This window comes from Phoenix dactylifera, chromosome 1 (genome assembly GCF_051530095.1).
Source record: "Phoenix dactylifera cultivar Ajwa chromosome 1, Ajwa_hap1_PhDact_Kaust_v1.1, whole genome shotgun sequence".
Lineage (NCBI taxonomy): Eukaryota > Viridiplantae > Streptophyta > Magnoliopsida > Arecales > Arecaceae > Phoenix > Phoenix dactylifera.
Window position 1 is genome coordinate 36,709,467 of NC_143190.1, and position 24,147 is coordinate 36,733,613.

Consider the following 24,147-nt stretch of genomic DNA (forward strand, 5'->3'; position numbering starts at 1 on the left):
ATTAACGCCGGCTCATGTTGGGGCTCAGCCCGGCCCATCAAACCCACTTCCAACCTAACTTCAGCTATTTATTTCAGGATACTTTGTTGATAGATTGATAATAAATTTAATAACGTCCCTAGTGCTGACCCATGAATGAATGAGGTGGTTCTCAAGTCTCACCCCATCTGGCCATCTCACACCAAACACCCAATAAGTCTACCTTCCACCCAAATTCGAGTGCTGGCCTCCTGTGCCCTCTATATGGGACAAATCGGCAAAACCTCCCGGGTCATGCGGAACACCAGACCCCTCCGCCAGCGGCCGGATACAGTAGGAAAAAAAAGCAAACTTTTCTGAACGCTTCCACAAAACCCTTCCTCTCCCTCTTCGTCGCCTCTCCATCTCCTCTTTCGTCTTCTCCCTTCCATTCTTTTCCCTTATACCCATCGGACCAGTTTTCTCCTCTTCGGATAACCTGTTCAGACACAGGGGCAGCAACAATGGAAGGAGAGGAAAAAAATGTTGCTTCTGGTGGAAGAAAGAGAGGAAGATATGGTGGCAGCAGCGGAGCCAGGAGATTCCGTGAGAAGAATGGGCTGGTTCATCAACCCAACCGGGGGCTCCGTCGGTGCTCTCTTCGTGCCTTCGCGGCACAAAGCCGCCTCCTTTGCCGCTGTCGAGGCTACAGAGGTCCTCTTCATAGGGTGGCGGTCCCAACTGAGGAAGTGGGAGGAGTGGGTCCACAAGCTGGAGCCCATTTATGGCGATTCGTAGAAGAAAGCCGGGATTTTTGAGGCAATCAAGGCCTCTGTTTACAAAATTCGGAGGGACGCGTCGACAGTTTTGGGGATCGCGGCCTACTGGTGCGAGGAGACCAGTTCCTCCCTCTTTCCATGGGGGGAGGCCACCATCACGTTAGAAGATGTGATGGTTCTCGAAGGATTCCCGGTGACCGGCGAGCCGGTGAGGGAAACTGTTGGGAGGAAAATCCAAGTCGTCCCGGAACGAAAGCGCCCGACCAGAGAGCGCCGACCAGAAGGCGCTCGACCAGGGAGCGCCGGCCAGAAGGCGCCGTCCTCACGACGCTCGAGCTAAAGGCGCCCAACTGGGCAACTGGCTCGGCTCGGCACCCGATCAGGTGTCGAGCTCCGAAATGCCTTGTCCGAATATTCGACTCCGGCCTAACTCCTCAAAGAAATCTGACTCCGGATACTCAACTTCGCTGTATCCGGCTACTGTCGTCAAACCATTAATGCGCATGGCCACTGCGGGCCTCCGGCGCACTCAACCATTAAATGAGCATGGCTCATGATGATCTCCGGTTCACTCAACCATCAAAGCGCATGGCCTCTCCCGATCTCCGGTTCACTCAACAATTAAAGCGTATGACTTCCGTCGTCTACGAACACCAAGCCTCTTACGGCAAACCTACTTGGCTACTGATGATGGCACGATCCAACGATGACTTGAGGACTTCGACCTAATCTCCAAACAGTAACAGTGTTGACTCACACAATCGGGCATTAATTCTCACTCCATACCATATTGTACGACAGGCCATCCACCCCGTCACATTACAGGTAACCCAGCTCCCTCTATAAAAAGGGGACTCCTCCATTTTAAAGGGGGGGAAGCTGAAAAACTCAGACTCTCCCTACTATTATCTCCATTTTCACACTTGCCCCCTCTCACTTAAGCATCGGAGGGCCGGCGCCGGGAACCCCGGCCACCGGCTTCTTGCAGGTCTGCCGGAGGACGCCGTACGCCGACGGACCGCCACCAATCTCCGCCGATTCTCCCCGAAGCTCCCCCTTCCTGGCCTAGCGGTCGCCCCCGGGTCCAAATTCCAGCAACAGTTGGCGCTAGAGGAAGGGCCCGAGTCGCGGCCATGAAGCTGAGAAGCAAGGGAGCTTCTAACGCCTCCCGACGTCCTCCACCTAGCCCCGGACATTCTGTCCAGAACTCTCCACCTCCGGCCGATTTGACTCCCCAAGTTCGGCCAGAGCAGTTTGATGCCCTAGTGCAGCAGGTCCAGGCCTTGGTTGATGCTGTCCAAGGCCTGCAACCATTACCTCAGGCTCCGGTTCAGCCGGTACCTCCCTTAAGTGGACCCGCCCCCCAAGGCCAAAGTCTCCACGCTCAAGCATCCTCCTGGAGAGGACCCCCGGTGAGGGGTCCTGGCGACTGGCCGCAACCGTCAGAGGCCGAGTCAGTCCCAGGGCGACCAGCGCCCGAGCGGACCACCGTGGCGATCCCCCAGAGCGACGAGCTCGACAAGAAGGTCGAGAAGCTGGAGCGCCAGATCGAGGCGCTCCATGGCAGGAGGGCGGGACGCGATGGCGACTTCGAGTTTACCACGAAGTCCCCCTTTTTCCAACAAATCGAGGACGAGCCGGTCCCGCCGAGGTTCAAGATGCCCCAGGTGGAGCCCTACAACGGCACAACCGACCCCCTCGATCACCTGGAGAGTTACCGGGCCTTGATGGCGCTGCAGGGATCCTCGGAGGCCATGCTCTGCAAGGCCTTCCCGGCGACGCTTCGAGGGGCAGCTCGGCTTTGGTTCGCCGGGCTGAAACCCACCACAGTCTCTTCTTTCAAGCAGCTCGGCAGGCAGTTCGTCACAAACTTCGCTGCCAGCCGACCCCAGCGACGGACTTCAGACTCCCTCCTCGACATAAAGCAAAGGGAGGGAGAGTCGCTCAGGCAATATTTGGACCGCTTCACTCTGCAACCTGGGAGGTCCGCGACCTGGACCAGTCAATAGCCATGTCGGCACTTAAGATTGGAGCCCGGTCTTACAGGTTTCTCTTCTCCATTGAGAAGAATTTCCCAGCCGACCTCACCGAGATGTTAGTCCGGGCGCGGAAGTACGCGAAAGCTGAGGAAGCCGTTGCTTCTAGACGGAGCGGAGCTGAGCAGACCTCCAAAAAGCAGAAAAGGGGTCGTGAGGAGCGTGGCCATCTCAGAAGCCCGTCTCCGCGCCGAGCCAAGAACCCACTCCATCTGAAGAGTCCACCCCGGCTACGGGGACCGCCTCGACCAAGGTCCCCGCCTCGCACGAGATCACCACCGCGGCTCCGCACGCCCAACGAGAGGTACGAAAACTACACTCCCCTCACCGCTCCTCGAACTGAGATTTTCATGGAGATCGAGGGCCGGGATTATTTCCAGCCTCCGCCTCCAAGGCGGGACCCCGGAGCTTGGCGCAACCCCCGGAAGTATTGCCGTTTCCACCGGGACCACGGCCATGATACGGAGGACTGCTTCCAGCTCCGGGACGAAATTGAGGCACTTATCCGCCGAGGAGTGCTCGACCGGTTCGTACGGAACCGGCGTGAAGAGAAAAGGCCAGTGGAGAATACCGCACAGCCCGAAGATCCAAATGCCAACAGGCCCATCGCCGGCACCATCAACACCATCCGAGGCGGAGCTACAGAGAAAGGAGCCACCACGAAGCGCCTGCGTGCCTCCGAAACCATCTCATTCTCGGATGAGGACTTGGAGGGAGTTGAAACTCCCATGACGACGCTGTGGTCGTCTCTATGATTGTGAACAGATTTGATGTAAAACACATCTTAATTGATAATGGAAGCTCGGCGAATATTTTGTACTTTGACGCCTATTCTAGAATGGGGATGACAGAAAAGCAACTGCGGAAGATAAACGCCCTGCTGGTCGGATTTACTGGAGACTCGGTCCCTGTGGAGGGCGAGGTCGATCTCCTGGTCACGGTCAGACTCGCCCCCCGAGAAAGTACCGTGAGGGTGGATTTTCTCGTAGTGCGTCTGCCCTCGGCCTATAATGCCATCTTCGGACCACCAGGACTCAACGCCCTTCGAGCCATGGTCTCGACCCGCCACCTACTCATGCGGTTCCCCACCAGCCAAGGAGTTGGCGAGGTCCGTGGGGACCAGGCGGTAGCAAGGCAATGCTATATGACAACCCGCGAAGCAAAGCAACCGGCCAAAGTGTCGACTCCGACATCAGATGACCATCCCTCAGCTGAAACTTTGGAGGCACGGGTCGGCCCTCAGAAGAATCGGGTAGAGCCTGGTGAGCTGCTCCTTCAAATTCCTTTACGCGAAAATTTTCCCGAGCTAACCATGCAGATCGGCTCCGGCCTCGATGATCGTGAGAGAGATCGCCTCATCAGCTTCCTGCGAAACAACATGGACGTCTTCGCCTGGTCGCCTGCGGATATACCGGGGATAGATCCGGAGGTCACGGTCCACCGACTCCAAGTGAAGCCAACCTGTAAGCCTGTGCGACAAAAGAAGCGAGGTGCTGCCCCCGAGCGACAACGAGCAGCAGCCGAGGAAGTCGATAAACTCCTCAAGGTCGGCTTCATCCGGGAGATATCTTATCCGGAGTGACTCGCCAATGTGGTCCTAGTCAAAAAGGCTAGCGGGAAATGGCGTATGTGCGTGGACTACACCGACCTAAACAAGGCCTGCCCAAAGGACAGCTTCCCACTCCCCAGCATCGACCAGCTCGTGGACTCCACCTCGGGACACGAGCTGTTGGCATTTATGGATGCCTTCTCCGGATACAACCAGATCCGGATGGCGCCAGAAGATGAAGAGAAGACGGCCTTCATCACTGACGGGGGCACCTATTGCTACAATGTGATGCCCTTTGGTCTGAAGAACGCTGGAGCAACTTATCAAAGGCTGGTCAGCCGAATCTTCAAAGACCAAATAGGCCGAAATATGGAGGTCTACGTCGACGACATGTTGGTGAAGAGTCGAACGGCGAAGGACCATGTGGCTGACCTCGACGAAGCATTCGCCACGCTTTGGAGGTACCAGATGAAACTTAACCCCGCGAAATGCGCATTCGGAGTGACTTCAGCCAAGTTCCTTGGTTTCGTGATTACCCAACGGAGAATCGAAGCCAACCCTGAGAAGATCCGAGTGCTCCAAGAGATGGTACCCCCGAGAACAGTTAAAGAGGTACAGCGGCTTACGGGACGGGTTGCAGCTCTCGGAAGATTTGTCTCCCGGTCAGCCGAGCGCTGCCTTCCGTTCTTCACGACTCTCAAGCGGCCAAAGAACTTCTTGTGGTCGGCGGAGTGCCAGCAAGCTTTTAAAGAGCTCAAGCGCCTTCTTGCTTCCCCTCCTTTGCTCACGAAGCCTCAGCAGGGCGAGCTCCTTTACCTGTACTTGGCTGTCTCCCCAGTCGCAGTGAGCTCGGTCCTGGTTCGGGAGGAGAATAAGCTTCAGAAACCGGTATACTACACTAGCCGGGTCCTAAAGGATGCTGAGACCCGATACTCCAAGCTGGAAAAGACCATCTTTGCCCTGGTCGTCTCGGCTCGAAGGCTCCGGCCTTACTTCCAAGCCCACACAGTGGCCGTACTCACCGACCAGCCGATGAAGCAGACCCTGCAACGATCAGACCATGCGGGTCGAACTACGAAGTGGGCCGTTGAGCTCGGAGAGTTCGACCTTGAGTACCGACCTAGACCGGCGATTAAGGCACAGGCGCTCGCCGATTTTATAGTCGAGTGCACTGTGCCAGACGAGGTCGAGCCCGAACCCGCATCAGAGGAGCAGATCCCGGGGTCGACGTGGACACTACACGTCGATGGTTCCTCAAACTCGGGGGGTAGTGGAGCAGGTCTCATTCTCAGCAGTCCAGATGGAGAGGTTGCCGAGCAGGCTCTACGCCTCGAGTTCCCCGCCTCTAACAATGCGGCGGAATACGAAGCACTTATCACCGGGCTCAAGTTGGCCAGGGAGCTAGGAGTGAAGGACCTAAGAGTCTTCAGCGACTCTCAGCTGGTCGTGAACCAAATCTTGGGCGACTTTGAAGCCAGAGACCCAACAATGCAGGAGTATCTCCGGAGGGTGCGGAGTCTCACATCGACTCTGAGCTCCTTCCACATCCAACACGTCGCCAGGTCGGAGAATCTTAGAGCAGATCTGTCACGACCCCCGCCCCGTTCCGGCGGGCCGCCGCGACGGTCCTAGGGTGCGGGTAGGCATAAGGCCACCAGCCACCACGTAGAACCCTACTACCTATCAATCATCAATAATTCTTGAAAATTTTGGCATGATGCATGTACAAAATGATCACCTTTTCTATAGTGACCTGTCAGGATTATCTTAATACATACAACAACACTACCTGTCAGAGCAGCAATCATATAACCTGTCACATAATAAACCTGGACAAGATATCGCAATATATCATCACAGGCACACAACTGATCTGCTCATATAGATATATATATACCTGCTTCCCAATCCATCCATGGTCAAACCCATATCCACAACAGGATCTATGACTATAACTATTCACTATATACAACAGAAGGTTTATAATACACCAAAAGGTATAAACCTCTATCTACATTATACTATACTATGGAGCGGCACAGATAGCAAGCAACCACTAATCCTGTTCCTCTCTATACAACACCTGCCCTGCAATCAAAAACACCAAACTGGGAAGTGAGTATATGAATACTCAGTGAGTGGAGTAGAGAGTACTATGCATATGAGACATAATATAATCATGGCTAGAGGTGAAATCTCAAGAGCATATGAATGGTGATCAATAGTAAGATGAACATGAGCTCAACATAAAGAATATGGAGTAAATCATCAATATCACCAATCAACTGATCTGGAGCATATATAGTATAATCACATAAACATGAATGATACATCATGAATATATTCAACAGATCATAACACTGAAATGTGTAAATCAGGGTGTCAATATGCGAAGTCATCACTAGACAGTTATCGGGAGGTGGGTCTTACGCCCCAGGCGAACCACAACAACTCCCTACTGTCACATGCATATGTAGGATAAGACACCATACCGATAATATAAATGCTGGCCGGTATCCAGAACAGAAATCTATAGAAACATCTCACATCTGTATACTAAACGGCACCTCGCGGGAATTCTACGTCCGTGGAGAGCCATACTGCACCTCGCGGGGTCTTACTATGCCCGGCGGCAAGCAGAATATAAGTCGTAGGACCGGGCGATTCTACGCCTAGGGCCGTGTCGCCCCCTAGGAAGGGACTGGGCTCCGCCCACCCAGAAGGCTACTATGTGCACACAGGCCGATGTCTAACCCCATCGACTATAGTGTCCTGTAGATACTGCCAAGCCATGCATAAATGCCATAATGCACCCTCCCAATACTCTACTAAAAAGAAGTATAATCAAGACTACCACTCACTCGACCACGACCCAATCATAACTAACATCAGGGTTGTGAGTGAGAAGTCAAGGGAGTGCGATGCAACTCAATCTACCACTGAACAGGCTCTACAAGTCTTTGAAATAGAGAAAATGAAATCAATTACAAAAGAAGTCATTTCACAATCCGGAACCAATTTAACTACTCATAAAAGAGTATAATCAAGATTACCACTCACTTAACCACGACCCAATCATAAACTAACATCAGGGTTGGGAGTGAGGGGTCAAGGGAGTGCAATGCAACTCAATCTACTACCGAACAGGCTCTACAAGTCTTTGAAATAGAGGAAATGAAATCAATTTACAAAAGAAATCATTTCACAATTCGAAATTAATTTGATTACTCTTCAACCCCTTATAATTCCTCTCAATGTTCCCTCAAATGCATGCACCAAATAATCAAGCATGGGGAAACAAGGTTATAGAGGAATCTACTACAATATTAATCAATATGCATAAGTGGAATCAATTCACACTTGGCGATATTCATGAAAATGAATTAAGAATGCTCATGGTGCAAAGTACATGACTCCCACTCACCTGTCAATCTGGCACAGCCCTGATACGCTTCCAAAGATCTACAGTAGGCAGTAGGAGATTTCCTCCTCTTGTTCCCTAGCTTCTTGCCCAACTGATACTTGCATTTACAATACATTTAGTCTTGTATCAAGGGCCATAATCTACGTGCCGATCATAAATATAGGAAACTTTAATTGATTCAACTCTCCCTTTTTCTAAATCCTTTTCTTTTTCTCTTTATTCTTATTAAATAAATCATCAATTTACATGTATCATGATGCAAGAGTATCCCACACATACCTTGGACTAATGCTATAGGGTCAAGGTGTGCGAAAGGATCAAATCCCTTCTAATCCAAAGTTTTACTAAATCTTGGGTTGACCCCAACTTTGAGAGTCGACCCCTGCTTGGATCGACCCCAGCTTACCCTAAGTCGACCCCAAGCATAGAGCCGAAAATCCCCATTCTCTGGGATTTTCTGAGAGAGTCGACCCTACTAGACTCGGGTCGACCCCACTCAGCCCTGAGTCGACTCCGGCTTACTTTGAGTCGATCCAACACCACTTTTTCATCTTTTTTTATCTTGGATGAACAGTAACCCGGACCGATAGTGGGTCTCTTCATCCCGATTTTGATCCACTTTCCGAACTCCGATTTTTATAAAATTTATACCCAATGTTCTACACTCATAGGGGTTTCTAGAATGGTAACATGCATCCCTATCGGAGGCCGATTGACCCCCGAAATAATTCACCGAAGTTGGGACTTCGACACGGTTTTTCCATAGTGCCGGAAAAATTGTCGAAATCCGATTCTTCCTCTTTTAACACCCTCTACAATTGTCATCTACCCCTTTCTATAGCATAAATTCTTTAAAATACTAGGTATGGATAGATATTTACCTTTTTCTTTTCGGAGGATTGAGGTCTTTGCGTAGAAGGGAAGAAGACCTACGTTTTTCCCTTCTGCTGGGAGCGCAACCGGGATCCCTCTCCTCCTCGAATCCTCTTCTTCTTTCTTCTTCTTCTTCTTCTTCTTCTTCTCTTTTTCTTTCTTTCTTTCCTCTGTTTCACGCCTGAGACTCCCCCCTCTCTCTCTGTTTCATTCCGTCTGAGACCAACTCAAAACCCTCCTTTTAAGTCAAATCAAAACACTATTCACCCTTTGTTTAATATTATTAAATTTCCATTTTGCCCCTAATACTTCAACATATCTGCTGCTATGCCATTAACTTTAGATTTCTTCCAATTTTATCCTTGCCACTTCAACACATCTACAACTATGCCATTATCTTTTGATTCCTTCCAATTTTACCCCTTATATCATTTTTAAAGGACTATTCTATCCTTCTTTACATTAAAAAAAATTTTTGGGGTTATTACATCCTCCCCCCCTTATATAAAATTCGTCCTCGAATTTAAAAGAATAAATTACCTGATCATTCCAAGAGGTGAGTAGAGCAGCAATACTTCCAGAAGCTTTTCTACTCGGTGTATCTACCTCAACATTAGCTTTTTCCGGGGAGTAGTATATAGACAAGGCATAATTTTTATCAATTCCAATCATCTTCCCTGTCTCATATTGAGTTCCTTCTGGGTAAAAAGGTATTTTAAACTTTTATGATCCGTATACACCTTACAAGATTCATCAATCCGGGACAGAAGGTATTTGTTCTTTATTGTTACCTTGTCAATCCTCGATAACCAATACATAACCTTAAACCTCCATCTTTCTTCTTTACAAACAGCACCTTCAGTTCTCTCAACTCTGTAGGTGCCATACGATAGGGAATAATTGAAATAGGGTTTGTACCAGGGAGAAGTTCAATACTGAACTCAATTTCTCTATCAGGTGGCAATCCTGGTAATTCCCCTGAAAATACATCTGGATACTCCCTAACAACTGGAATCTGTTGCAGATCCACAGACTCTACCTGGGTGTCCATCACATAAGCTAGATAGCCTTGACACCCCTTTCTCAGTAGCCTCTTTGCTTCCACTGCAGATACCAAATTCACTGGGATCTTACTCTTATCCCCTTGATATGCAAATTCACCCCCATCTAAAGGTCTGAAGATAACACTCTTTTCTTGGCAGTTAATGGTGGCACGATTGTCTGATAACCAATCCATGCCCAATATGACATCAAAGTCTAACACTGCCAACTCAATCAAATCGACTGGGAGTGTCTTACCTTCTACCTCTACCATACAGGTAGGATACACATATCTCACTTCTATCCTATCCCCTACAGGTGTGCTAATAGCTAAGGAAATATGCATCAATATCTTATCCTTAGCTAACTTTTTAGCAAAATAAGGGGACACAAATGAATGGATAGCTCCAGAATCAAACAACACTCTAGCTTTAATTTTATCAATGAGGAGCATACCTGTCACCGCTGCATTCGATGCTTGTGTCTCTTGTGGATTTACCGTGAACACCCTTCCTTGCCCTCTGCCTACTGAAGCTGATGGCTGAGATGGTCCAGCACTCTGCTGTGATGCTGGTGTCTGACCTCTGCCTCTGCCTACAGGCCCCCTACTACTAGGCCTGTCCATCTGCACAGAAGGATAGGATGCCAAAGGTACAAACTGCTGGGTGACACCCCGAGGGCATTCTCTGGCAAAATGACCCGGCTGTCCACATCTGTAGCACACTTTCTGACCCATCCTGCATTTGCCAGGGTGCTGCCTCCCACATGTGTTACACACTGGCCATGATTGGAACTTGGATTCAGTTCTGGCCATAGTGACTGAAGGACGAGGTGCTGATGGTAGAGAAGCATCCTGTGACTGACCTCTTCTCCTCCACTTCCTCTTACGTGGGGCAGGTGGAGCTGAGCGTACAGACTGCTCCGTCGGGCCCTCCGGGAGACTTGCTCCCTCAGATCTACCTCTACTGCTTTGCCCTCTCCCCATACTCATTTTTCTCTGTTCTCTTTCAGCTCTTTCCTCTTTGTTTCTGATCTCCCACTGTTTTGCTTTATCAATCAGCCTGGACAAGGTGGGGACCTCTACTGCCAGCACTGCATTATACAGCGGGAAAATCAGGCCCCGCCTCAATCTTTCTATCCTGGCAGCTTCAGTGGGGATGATGTAAGGAGCATACTTCCCCAATCTAGTGAATTCACGAGCATACTCAGATACGCTCATTCCGGGCATCTGCTTCAGCCTCTCAAATTGAAGAGCCCGATTCTATCTCTCAACCGGAGACAGGAACTCATCCATCACTGCTTGCCTGAACTCTTCCCAGGTTGGAGGATTACTACTGTACAATTTATCCTCCACTTGCCTCTGGTACCAGTCCCAGGCATCTTCCTTCATTGTAAGCCCTACAAGTTCTATAGCCCTTGCATCAGAACAGGGCAGTCTCCGTATCATCTTTTCAGTCTCCTCCAAGAATCTCTGAGGATCTTCACCTTCTTTCCCCTTAAACTCCGGGGTTCTGAGCCTCAGAAATTCCTGTACAGTAATCCCCTCATCATCTAGAGCCCGCCTGGCCAAACTTCTCGGCACAGGTACAGAAGGTGGGATGGATACTACTGACGGAGCAGGAGGTTTTCCCCGAGCAATCTGCTCCCTCAGAGCCTGATTCTCCACCAGTAACTGTTCCATCAATGCATCTCTACTTCCTACCTCTCCTTGATCATCAACCCTCCGTCTATTAGCAGGAGGAGATTTTTCTCTTTGGGGCTCGACATGTGCGGAACCTGCATCCAATGCTATATCTGGCTCCATTCTCCTTGGAAGTATTCTTTATATGTCTCTAAAAGAGTCAAAAAGAAAGGGCAGTCGTTACACAGAGCCATAATATATTTTACTGAATTGTAAATGACTCATAAAATAACATACAGAAAAATCTTATGCTCCATAGTATAATCCTATACTTAATCCTGACTCACCCTATTGCTTTGACAGGACTCTTCTTAACCTTTGCTCTGATACCAAGCTTTGTCACGACCCCCGCCCCGTTCCGGCGGGCCGCCGCGACGGTCCTCGGGTGCGGGTAGGCATAAGGCCACCAGCCACCATGTAGAACCCTACTACCTATCAATCATCAATAATTCTTGAAAATTTTGGCATGATGCATGCACAAAATGATCACCTTTCCTATAGTGACCTGTCAGGATTATCTTAATACATACAACAACACTACCTGTCAGAGCAGCAATCACATAACCTGTCACATAATAAACATGGACAAGATATCGCAATATATCATCACAGGCACATAACTGATCTGCTCATATAGATATATACATCCATGGTCAAACCCATATCCACAACAGGATCTATGACTATAACTATTCACTATATATAACAGAAGGTTTATAATACACCAAAAGGTATAAACCTCTATCTACATTATACTATACTATGGAGCGGCACAGATAGCAAGCAACCACTAATCCTGTTCCTCTCTATACAACACCTGCCCTGCAATCAAAAACACCAAACTGGGGAGTGAGTATATGAATACTCAGTGAGTGGAGTAGAGAGTACTATGCATATGAGACAGAATATAATCATGGCTAGAGGTGAAATCTCAAGAGCATATGAATGGTGATCAATAGTAAGATGAACATGAGCTCAACATAAAGAATATGGAGTAAATCATCAATATCACCAATCAACTGATCTGGAGCATATATAGTATAATCACATAAACATGAATGATACATCATGAATATATTCAATAGATCATAACACTGAAATGTGTAAATCAGGGTGTCAATATGCGAAGTCATCACTAGACAGTTATCGGGAGGTGGGTCTTACGCCCCATGCGAACCACAACAACTCCCTACTGTCACATGCATATGCAGGATAAGACACCATACCGATAATATAAATGCTGGCCAGTATCCAGAACAGAAATTCATAGAAACATCTCACATCTGTATACTAAACGGCACCTCGCGAGAATTCTACGTCCGCGGAGAGCCATACTGCACCTCGCGGGGTCTTACTATGCCCGGCGGCAAGCAGAATATAAGTCGTAGGACCGGGCGATCCTACGCCTAGGGCCGTGTCGTCCCCTAGGAAGGGACTGGGCTCCGCCCACCCAGAAGGCTACTATGTGCACACAGGCCGATGTCTAACCCCATCGACTATAGGTGTCCTGTAGATACTGCCAAGCCATGCATAAATGCCATAATGCACCCTCCCAATACTCTACTAAAAAGGAGTATAATCAAGACTACCACTCACTCGACCACGACCCAATCATAACTAACATCAGGGTTGTGAGTGAGAAGTCAAGGGAGTGCGATGCAACTCAATCTACCACTAAACAGGCTCTACAAGTCTTTGAAATAGAGGAAATGAAATCAATTACAAAAGAAGTCATTTCACAATCCGGAACCAATTTAACTATTCATAAAAGAGTATAATCAAGATTACCACTCACTTAACCACGACCCAATCATAAACTAACATCAGGGTTGGGAGTGAGGGGTCAAGAGAGTGCAATGCGACTCAATCTACCACCGAACAGGCTCTACAAGTCTTTGAAATAGAGGAAATGAAATCAATTTACAAAAGAAATCATTTCACAATTCGAAATCAATTTGATTACTCTTCAACCCCTTATAATTCCTCTCAATGTTCCCTCAAATGCATGCACCAAATAATCAAGCATGGGGAAACAAGGTTATAGAGGAATCTACTACAATATTAATCAATATGCATAAGTGGAATCAATTCACACTTGGCGATATTCATGAAAATGAATTAAGAATGCTCATGGTGCAAAGTACATGACTCCCACTCACCTGTCAATCTGGCACAGCCCTGATACGCTTCCAAAGATCTACAGTAGGCAGTAGGGGATTTCCTCCTCTTGTTCCCTAGCTTCTTGCCCAACTGATACATGCATTTACAATATATTTAGTCTTGTATCAAGGGCCATAATCTACGTGCTGATCATAAATATAGGAAACTTTAATTGATTCAACTTTCCCTTTTTCTAAATCCTTTCCTTTTTCCCTTTATTCTTATTAAATAAATCATCAATTTACATGTATCATGATGCAAGAGTATCCCACACATACCTTGGACTAATGCTATAGGGTCAAGGTGTGCGAAAGGATCAAATCCCTTCTAATCTAAAGTTTTACTAAATCTTGGGTTGACCCCAACTGTGAGAGTCGACCCCCGCTTGGATCGACCCCAGCTTACCCTAAGTCGACCCCAAGCATAGAGCCGAAAATCCCCATTCTCTGGGATTTTCTGAGAGAGTCGACCCTACTAGACTCGAGTCGACCCCACTCAGCCCTGAGTCGACTCCGGCTTACTTTGAGTCGATCCAACACCACTTTTTCATCTTTTTTTATCTTGGATGAACAGTAACCCGGACCGATAGTGGGTCTCTTCATCCCAATTTTGATCCACTTTCCGAACTCCGATTTTTATGAAATTTATACCCAATGTTCTACACTCATAGGGGTTTCTAGAATGGTAACATGCATCCCCATCGAAGGCCGATTGACCCCCGAAATAATTCACCGAAGTTGGGACTTCGACACGGTTTTTTCGTAGTGCCGGAAAAATTGTCGAAATCTGATTCTTCCTCTTTTAACACCCTCTACAATTGTCATCTACCCCTTTCTATAGCATAAATTCTTTAAAATACTAGGTATGGATAGATATTTACCTTTTTCTTTTCGGAGGATTGAGGTCTTTGCGTAGAAGGGAAGGAGACCTATGTTTTTCCCTTCTGCTGGGAGCGCAATCGAGATCCCTCTCCTCCTCGAATCCTCTTCTACTCTCTTCTTCTTCTTCTTCTTCTCTTTTTCTTTCTTTCTTTCCTCTGTTTCACACCTGAGACTCCCCCCTCTCTCTCTGTTTCATTCCGTCTGAGACCAACTCAAAACCCTCCTTTTAAGTCAAATCAAAACACTATTCACCCTTTGTTTAATATTATTAAATTTCCATTTTGCCCCTAACACTTCAACATATCTGCTGCTATGCCATCAACTTTAGATTCCTTCCAATTTTACCCTTGCCACTTCAACACATCTACAACTATGCCATTATCTTTTGATTCCTTCCAATTTTACCCCTTATATCAATTTTAAAGGACTATTCTATCCTTCTTTATATAAAATTTTTTTTTTGGGATTATTACAAGATCAACTGTCAAAGTTGGCGTCTTCTCGCATGAGCGAGCTTCCCAAAGCAGCGGCACTGGAGTATCTTCAAAAACCCAGCACGGAGGAGCCCGAGCAGGCCCTTTGCGTTGAAGTCGAGCCGAGTTGGATGGACGAGCTCATTAGCTATCTCCGGGATGAAGTCCTCCCCAGTGATGAACGCGAGGCTCGCCGAGTAAAGCGTTCCGCCGCTCGGTACATATTGTACGAGGGTAGGCTTTATCGGAGATCTTTTACCTCTCCCCTCCTCAGATGTCTCCGCCCGACAGAGGCGGATTATGCAATGCGCAAAGTCCACGAAGGGATTTGTGGAAACCATCTGGGGGGACGAGCATTGGCGCATAAGATTTTGCGCCAAGGATACTACTGGCCGACACTCCAGAAGGACACCATGGACTTCGTCCGGAGATGTGACCGATGCCAGAGGAACGCCAATGTCCAACGCCGACCCTTGGCCCTGTTGACCTCGATCAGCTTTCCCTGGCCATTCGCCCAATGGGGAATTGATATCTTGGGACCATTTCCTCTGGCGACCGGGCAAAGGAAATTCCTAGTCGTCTCCATCGACTATTTTTCCAAGTGGGTGGAAGCCGAACCAGTCGCCCGGATCACCGAGCAGAAGATGCGAAACTTCATCTGGAAGTCGATAATTTGTAGATTCGGACTCCCCCGCATTTTCATATCAGACAATGGTCGCCAGTTTGACAATGCTCGCTTCAGAGAGTTCTGCTCCGAGCTTGGTATCGACCACCGCTTCACCTCGGTCGCGCATCCTCAGACAAACGGAGAAACCGAGGTAACGAATCATACTATTTTACAGGAGCTCAAAGCCAGGCTCGACCAGTCCAAGCGACAGTGGGTCGAAGACCTGTACAACGTCCTGTGGGCTTATCGAACCACGTTCCGTGTGCCCACCTGCGAAACTCCTTTCAACTTGACATATGGAACGGAAGCCGTCATCCCAGTGGAGATCGGACTCCCTTCTCCGAGGGTAGAGCATTACGACGCCAGCTCCAGCTCCTCGCAGCTCAGAAATAACCTGGACCTAATCGAGGAGACGAGGGAGGCCACTCGGATTCGCATGGCGAGGTACCAGCAGAAGACAGCGCAATATTACAACGCCAAAGTTAGAGTCAAATCCTTCAAAGCGGGGGACCTCGTCCTCAGAAGGGCTGAGGCCTCCTAGCCGACCGAGCAAGGAAAGCTGGCTCCGAACTGGGAGGGACCCTACCGGGTCGCACGCGTCCAGCGACTCGGGGCGTACAAGCTGGAATCCCTCGACGGAACCCCCATTTCACGAAGCTGGAGTTCCGAAAACCTTCGGGTGTACTACCAATAGGACTCCCAAGGGGCTCCCCGTTTCAATCATAAATCTCACCCTTCTATAATGGCTTATTTGCAATTGTTTAATTATGCTGGATTTCTCCTGATGTCTAAATGTTTCATGACTCCCAGACGACCCGGCCAGCTCGTATATGCGACCCTGCTCAGACACTGCAACTAGAACCGAGCGAAGCCGGGCGCCTTGGGGAAAAATTCGGAGCGCCGATGTCGAGCTCGGTCTCGATCTCCATTGAATACCTCGGCCAAGGCCGGGACGCCCCGAAGCGCCGACAGCGCGTTCCCAAACCCCTCGGCACTTCGGGAAGACGGGGTAGCGCCTTCGCGGCCCCCCCCCCGTGGCGCTTCCTCGACTACGGTCGGGATGTCCCGATAAGTCGACAGTGAGCTCGCGCTCCCTCGACTTTGGGATGACGGGGTAGTACCTGCGCGGCCCCCGGACACATGTTCGTGATCGGCAAAAAATGTTCGTGGTCAACAAAAAATGTTCGTGGTCAACAAAACGTTCGTGGTCGACAATTACATGTTCGTGGTCGACAATTACATGTTCGTGGTCGACAAATACATGTTCGTGGTCAACAAAAAATGTTCGTGGTCAACAAAACGTTCGTGGTCGACAATTACATGTTCGTGGTCAACAAATACATGTTCGTGGTCAACAAGAAATGTTCGTGGTCGACAAAAAATGCTCGTGGTCGACAATTACATGTTCGTGGTCGACAAATACATGTTCGTGTTCAACAAGAAATGCTCGTGGTCGACAATTACATGTTCGTGATCGACAATTACATGTTCATGGTCGACAATTACATGCTCGTGGTCAACAAAAGATGTTCGTGGCCGACAATACCTGTTCGTAAGCGACCCCTGATGGCGACTGATTTCTCCTAATGTGCCGGCGTCCCCAGGGAACGGACCCCGAGCAAAAGAGCGTCCTCAAAAGTTCGCCGAGGAGCGAAGTTGCCGACCTCGGTGTAAGACGCTCAACTCCGATGGTACAAGAGGTACCTTTTAATCAATATTTACATTATTTCATTTACTCCATCCCAGATTAAGCGTCTGAATAAAGTCCCGACTAGCGTCGAGGTACTTAGCCGGGCCAATCGTCGTCTGGTCTCGTCTGCCCCGCATGCACTGCTCGACGGCGAACTCTAGCCTGGTTTATACCGGCAGCCCGGCGAAACTGTCCCGAGCTTGGGGACCGGACCTGTTTAAGTCGGAGAGGTCCGACAATCCGCCTCGGCAACTTGAGGTCCGAGCTCGCGGAGTACGAATAAAATTCGAGTCGGGTTAGTGACCTTTGGTCCTAGGGCTTGGCAGAATTCTGTGCCGAGCTCGAGAAGGCTTGATGAGCCTAAGTATATTCTTTTGGACCTAAATACCGCAACATCGCTGGTCGAAGGTCCGAGCGACGGAAACTTAGGACCCGAGCCCAAGTCCATAAAACCTAAAGTGGATTCGATTGAAGAAATTTAGATTCACTGAGGATCGGAACTTAGACCAATCATACAATTTAGAAAAGGATATTCATTTAAGAGAGAGCCCGAAGGCTAAGTACAAAATTGAGGCTTGGCCTTATAACAATGTGAAGGCCATCCCTCTTTACAAAAATGATAAAAGATGTAAAAAATGGTCCTAAGGCTTAGCCCTATTGTCTTTGGCGGCTCCGGGGATGGCTGGTTCCTCCGCGGCCAAAGTCTCCGCGTGGCCGTCTTCAGCAACTTCGGTGGTTGCCTCGGGCGCTTCCACTGGACCCTCCTCGGTAGCCAGCTCAGCCTCTTCGGCGGCCTCGTCGACCGCCAGAGTACCCGCCTCCGACTCTTCAACCCCCGCTCCCGGTTGGAGCAGATCAAGGTTGAAGTCGGGCAGAAGTCGCCGTAATTGGTTACGGAAGTCATTGAAGCCGTGAGTGAGCCCGTTCACGCCCTCCTCTTCGAGCAGGTCGCGGAACTCTTCCGACTCGCGGAAGCGTTGGACGGCGCTCCGGACCTGCTCCTGGGCCTCCTCCACCCGGGCTCTAAGTTGAGCTTGGAGTTGCTCAGACTTGAGCTCCGCGTCCTTTATTCCCTGCTCCCGGATAGCGAGCAGGGACCGCGCCTCGGCCGAGCGAGCCTCGGCGGCCCGCAGTTCTGACCTGGTGGCCCCCAGCCTAAGTAAGAGCTCCTTCTTCTGGAGCTCGAGCTCCGCTACCTTCTTCTCGGCCTCCGCCGCCTTCTTCTCAGCCTCCTCCCGCGCCCATGAACACTGACGAGCTCGTTCCTTGTAATCGGCACGGATCGAGATCAAAGTCTCGATCTCGTGGAGGTGCTATAAGCAAGACAAATTGGACCGAAAATAAAATTAGAGCAGCAAAGCTAAAAGCGTAGGGAACCAGTAACAGTAAATGAAAAACTTACCCGAACAGCAGAGAGGCGAGTTGACTCCAAAAATTGGTTCAGGCTCATAGCCCGAATCTTCGCCTGGTCGGCCAAAAGAAGGGCGACGCGGAAAAGTTGCCGCGCCGTCTCAATATTCTCGAGGGCTGAGTCGCCCTCGGACACTGTCCACTCCACAACGTAGGACTGCTTCTCTGGTCGGCCCTCGTTCTCCGGCAGGTCGGGGGGGCCGGATCTTGTCGCATCCGGCGAAGGCGGCCTCGCAGCCCCTTGGCTGCTGCCCGGCCCGGATGCCGGGCCCTCGGGTCGGACGGGAGGTCGACCAGAAATCTGCGAGATCGGCGCTGGGCACGCGAGCGCCATAGCGGTCCCCCCCGAACTCCCGGGGTCGGAGCTCGAACCTCCCCTCCTAGCAGCTTCGGAGGGATCAACCCGGGGAGCGTCCTTCCCGGCAGCCCCGTCGACCAAGATCTTTGCCTTTTTCTTCGGCTCGGACGGCTCTCCTGCGAGCTCGGCCGCCCTCTTTCGGAACCGAGCATACAAAGCCGCACTCTTGGTCACCATTTTTGCGATGTCTGCAAGGACGAGCAGGATAAGTTGCGGAATGCTAAAAGAAAGGAAAAGAAAGGAAACCTTTTTATTACTACCCTTACCCTGAGGACGCGCTGAACTCAAGCCGACATTGATTAGAGCGTCCTCGCTCACGAGGCCGCTCAGAAGAATACCATCCCCAAGGCCGCGAACGGCGTTGAGGATCCCCTGCTCGCGCGTGGAAAGCCTAGGGAGTTTGTTGGCGGTATTGAATCGGTTCGGCCTCCACCTAGGGTCGAACCCCCACGTCCGCTCGGAACCCAAAAAGAAAAACTTTTTCTTCCAATCATGAATGGACGATGGAGCGCCCTGGAAAAGCGGCCGACCCGCCTGTAGGGCGATATAGAGCCACTCTCCATCTTCCGGATTGGACTTCAACGCGAAGAGCCGCCGGAAGACATTCACGGAAGTCGGGATCCCGTAAGCCATACACAAGGACAGGAACCCGATGATTGTCCTCCATGCGTTCGGAGCGAGCTACGCAGGGACGATTTGGTACTCCCCGAGCAACTCGTTCACAAACCCATGGAGAGGAAATCATAGGCCGGCCCAGAGTGCCTCCGAGTACACTCCGATCCGGCCTACAGGGGGGTTCATCACCCGGTCCCCCAACCCGGCGGGTTCCAAACGGAACCCTCGCAGAGGAAAAAACCATTCCTCGACCAGCTCGACCTCTAGCTCACTTATGGTGGACCCGAACTCACTCGGACCAAGACCCATTGGAAACAAAGAAGAAAGAAGAGAAAAGGGGGAAGAAAGTTCCGAGCAAATAAAGAGGGAAACACCTTTGGAAGTTCGCCGGAGGTAATGGCGGAACGGCCGCTTCGGACTGAAAAGGAGACCAGAAGAGAATGAAGATAATGGGAGGAAAATCGGAGATGGCCAAGGAGGGATTTATATATAAACCCCTCCAACAGCCCAGATCAGCGAGACAGAACGCCGCTCCTCGTCTAGATCGTGACACGTGTCGGCCCGAGAGTCAGAGCGCCGCATTTAATTTGGGCTGACGCTTCGAATACAGAAGCGCCTCGTCGGATCGTGTGGCCCCATCATGAGCCCACGATGCGAGGACGCTTTGAAAAACGAAAAGGTACCCTAATGATGAAACGTTTCGGGAAAGAAGAGACGCCGCCCATTAAAAGCGCCTCGAAGCGCGCGATAATTCAAAATTTTTCTAACCCGCATTAACCCAACTAAAACTACTTCCCGCGCTCGAGCTTGTGGTCAGCTCGAGCTCGGAAGTCGGGGGGTAGGGTTGGGGGGAAAACCCAAGTCGTCCCGGAACGAAGGCGCCCGACCAGGGAGCGCCGACCAGAAGGCGCCCGACCAGGGGGCGCCGGCCAGAAGGCGCCGTCCTCACGACGCTCGAGCTAAAGGCGCCCAACTGGGCAACTGGTTCGGCTCGGCACCCGACCAGGTGTCGAGCTCCGAAATGCCTTGTCCGAATATTCGACTCCGGCCTAACTCCTCAAAGAAATCTGACTCCGGATACTCAACTTCGCCGTATCCGGCTACTGTCGTCAAACCATTAATGCGCATGGCCACTGCGGGCCTCCGGCGTATTCAACCATTAAATGAGCATGGCTCATGATGATCTCCGGTTCACTCAACCATCAAAGCGCATTGCCCATCCCGATCTCCGGTTCGCTCAACAATTAAAGCGTATGACTTCCGTCGTCTACGAACACCAAGCCTCTTACGGCAAACCTACTTGGCTACTGATGATGGCACGATCCAACGATGACTTGAGGACTTCGACCTAATCTCCAAACAGTAACAGTGTTGACTCACACAATCGGGCATTAATTCCCACTCCATACCAGATTGTACGACAGACCATCCACCCCGTCACATCACAGGTAACCCAGCTCCCTCTATAAAAGGGGGACTCCTCCATTTTAAAGTGGGGGAAGCTGAAAAACTCAGACTCTCCCTACTATCATCTCCATTTTCACACTTGCCCCCTCTGACTTAAGCATCGGAGGGCCGGCGCCGGGAACCCCGGCCACCGGCTTCTTGCAGGTCTGCCGGAGGACGCCGTACGCCGACGGACCGCTACCAATCTCCGCCGATTCTCTCCGAAGCTCCCCCTTCCTGACCTAGCGGTCGCCCCCGGGTCCAAATTCCAGCAACATGAACATTGGACGGCGAGCTTGCTGAGATTGAACAGAGGTTGGCGGGCGAGCACAAGAAATTTTACCGGTAGACCTGCAAGAAGCCCGAGCAGAGTGCTTGGATGAGGCATTTTGTAGAGGGTGAGGGCGACAAGTTTGAGCACGTAGCCTTCTTGTCGCTCTGGCTGTCGAGGTTTGTCTTCCCTGCTCATCCTGAGAAGACTGTCTCTCTGCAGATGATCCCAATTGCCGTTCGGTTGGCACGCGGCGCGAGGATCGTCCTTGCGCCGGCGGTTCTCGCAAGCCTCTACAGGGACTTGCAGATGGTGAAGGGCTGTCTCGTCAGCAAGTGCAGGCAAGAGGCAACAAATTTAGTTGTCTGGGCTCCTTTTGATATACTGCAGGCCAAGAACCAAGAATTTTGTGAATTATGGCGAGCCTAGAACCAAAAGGTGAAACGATGTCTGTAAGAAATTGGAATTCTCATTCGTTTTCGAGTCAAAAACCATGCTTCTGTTCAGCTCCCCAGCATTGTCTTTTATTGTCTGACTCTTTGGGCTGTACTCACACCCGTTGTGTGTGAGATACCAAAAAAAAAATGGAATTGGAATTCTCATTCATTTTCGAGTCGCCCAGTGAGTTTCAGTGGCGACCCTATGCAGGTAGTTTTATAAAGAGAATGGTGAATGGATTCGTGGCTGCGCAGATAATGATGAAGAATTGAGATCATTTGCTCAGTGCTTGAGAGCTTCCGAGCTAGTAGGAGTGGATTGTATCGAACGGTATCTTCCACGTCGCATGGCGATACAGTTTGGATTGAATCACGACTTGCCTGGCCGCATCCTGCATTCTGGTTCGACATGGGAAGCTGCATGGCAAACATATGAAATTGATGCAAAGAATGTCGCGTTCTATGTTCCTCCCCAGCTCTTCGAGTCAGATGTCACACTCCAATATTCAGTTTGATGGAAGAAATACATGATGTCTTGACATCTTGTTGTATTGATGCAGTTAAAAGCGTTGTATGCCCACATAGTTTCTTGGCGTTTGGAAAAAAAGTTCTGAAGAATGCAGTGGCGGAGAAGAAGAATATAAGGAAGAGAAAGACCACTCTCTGCCTACTACTCATAAGAAGCGAAAGTTGCAAGATTTATATGATACCTCACCCTCAGACTGGCCTGCCCTTAAAAATCGTTGCATGGTGGTAAGGACAAGCATGCAAAATCTGGCAAAGCTTCACCAGTTTGCTAGTAAAATTAGAAAGGACAAGCTATCTAGAAAGTGCGAAGGAGAGAACGGACAAGATCCAGAGGCGTCAGGACATTATGAAGAAGAACAGAGAGCACAAACTGGAGAAGCCTGGGCATCTGATCCTCTGGACAAGGAGGATGGGGCAACTGTGGACAAGACGAGAGCAGAAGTGGGAATGGATCCATCTGAGGAACATGCAGAGCAAAGCAACCAAAACTCAGAGGCACCCATAGAAATCAACATGGCAAGTAGAACAGAACTAGGAGAAGCTTGCCCACTTGATACATTGGCACTGAGGTATCAGGAGCTGTTGGAAGATGTTGAGATAGAGGAACCCGGAGCATCTCTTCCATTTCTACTACAAGCAAAGTTCAAATTGGAACAAGTGCCAAAAGCTAAAGAATCAGAAGAACAAATGAAGATAAAAAAGCTCAAGGAAGAGATTGCCATAATGCAAGCAACACTAATGGATCCAGAATCCCAGTCTGAGGTGCGTTCCAAATTAAAACTGCTGTTTCTTTCAGTTTATGCCTACTCAATATTTAGTATCTGCACAGTACATAACTGTGAATTCTAAGTAGGCCTGCTAATTGGCTTTTAATTAATTTAATGGTTCTGAAGTTCCTAGAGTTGTACCTCATAGATGACTAAAATTATGTTCTAATATTGATGAGTACTTTTCCTATTCTCAAAAGTTCTATCTCTTCTCCCTTTTTCTTTTTTTTTCTTTCTACTCCCTTTTGGGAGAATTCTGCTTGTTTTGTACATTATATTAATGAATTAATTGACTTTGTCTAATCATCTTCTAAAAAAGATTGACTTTTTTTGAGGGAATGCTCTCATTTCAGATTGCTCGAGCAGTGGATCATGTTTTTCTTTATCAGCATAGTTCTGCCTTGGTTGCATATGATGGAGTTTCAGCCAGCTATATCTTTTCTGAGATATCCTCTTGGAAGTCAAAGATGATTGGAGCATATTATGTCCTATTTACTATTCAACTGTCATGTAGTCCTGGAAAGGAAAGAAACTATAGAACATATCAGCCTTACCTTCGACCTGTGTCTCAGCTACAATCAGCCTCTTTAATATCTGGGGGATTGCAACTTAGTTTTCTTCAGCTACAGCTTTTGTTCGTCCTCTTATGCCTTCCAGCAAATTGTATTATGCTTTAGAGAAGGTACCAGATGTGGTATGAAATTGGTTATGGACTCTCTCAAGTCAGTCTTTTCTATGAAATTTGGAGCTTGTGACCATTCTGGATTCTGGTGCTTTTTTAAAAGTCTCATTTAGATGTGAGAAGGGGTATAACAGCTTAATCTTCTAAGATCGGCAAAACAGAGCTCTTTATGTTTCAAAAGAGACTGGTATAGCAAGAAAGTGTTGGCCTGAGAATTTTTATGAAATTGCTTGGAACTTCCATGAAATTGCTTGGAACTTCCAGGCAATGAATGCTCCTGCTTGTTGGTTTAGATGAGGTTCTTTCCTCCACTGTTTCTTCTTATGAGCAACAACATTCTCTGTCCTGATTATCATGAGACACTTGGTTTGAGACCCTTTAGCTTCGTTTTCTTGCATCTGTTCCTCTCCTCTCTTAACAA

At 49.3% G+C, this 24,147-nt stretch overlaps 1 pseudogene; it reads left to right on the forward strand.

The window, feature by feature from the left end:
- The first annotated feature begins 273 nt into the window (after positions 1-273).
- On the forward strand, positions 274-23,126 carry LOC103699029 (uncharacterized; annotated as a pseudogene).
- The last annotated feature ends 1,021 nt before the right edge of the window (positions 23,127-24,147 follow it).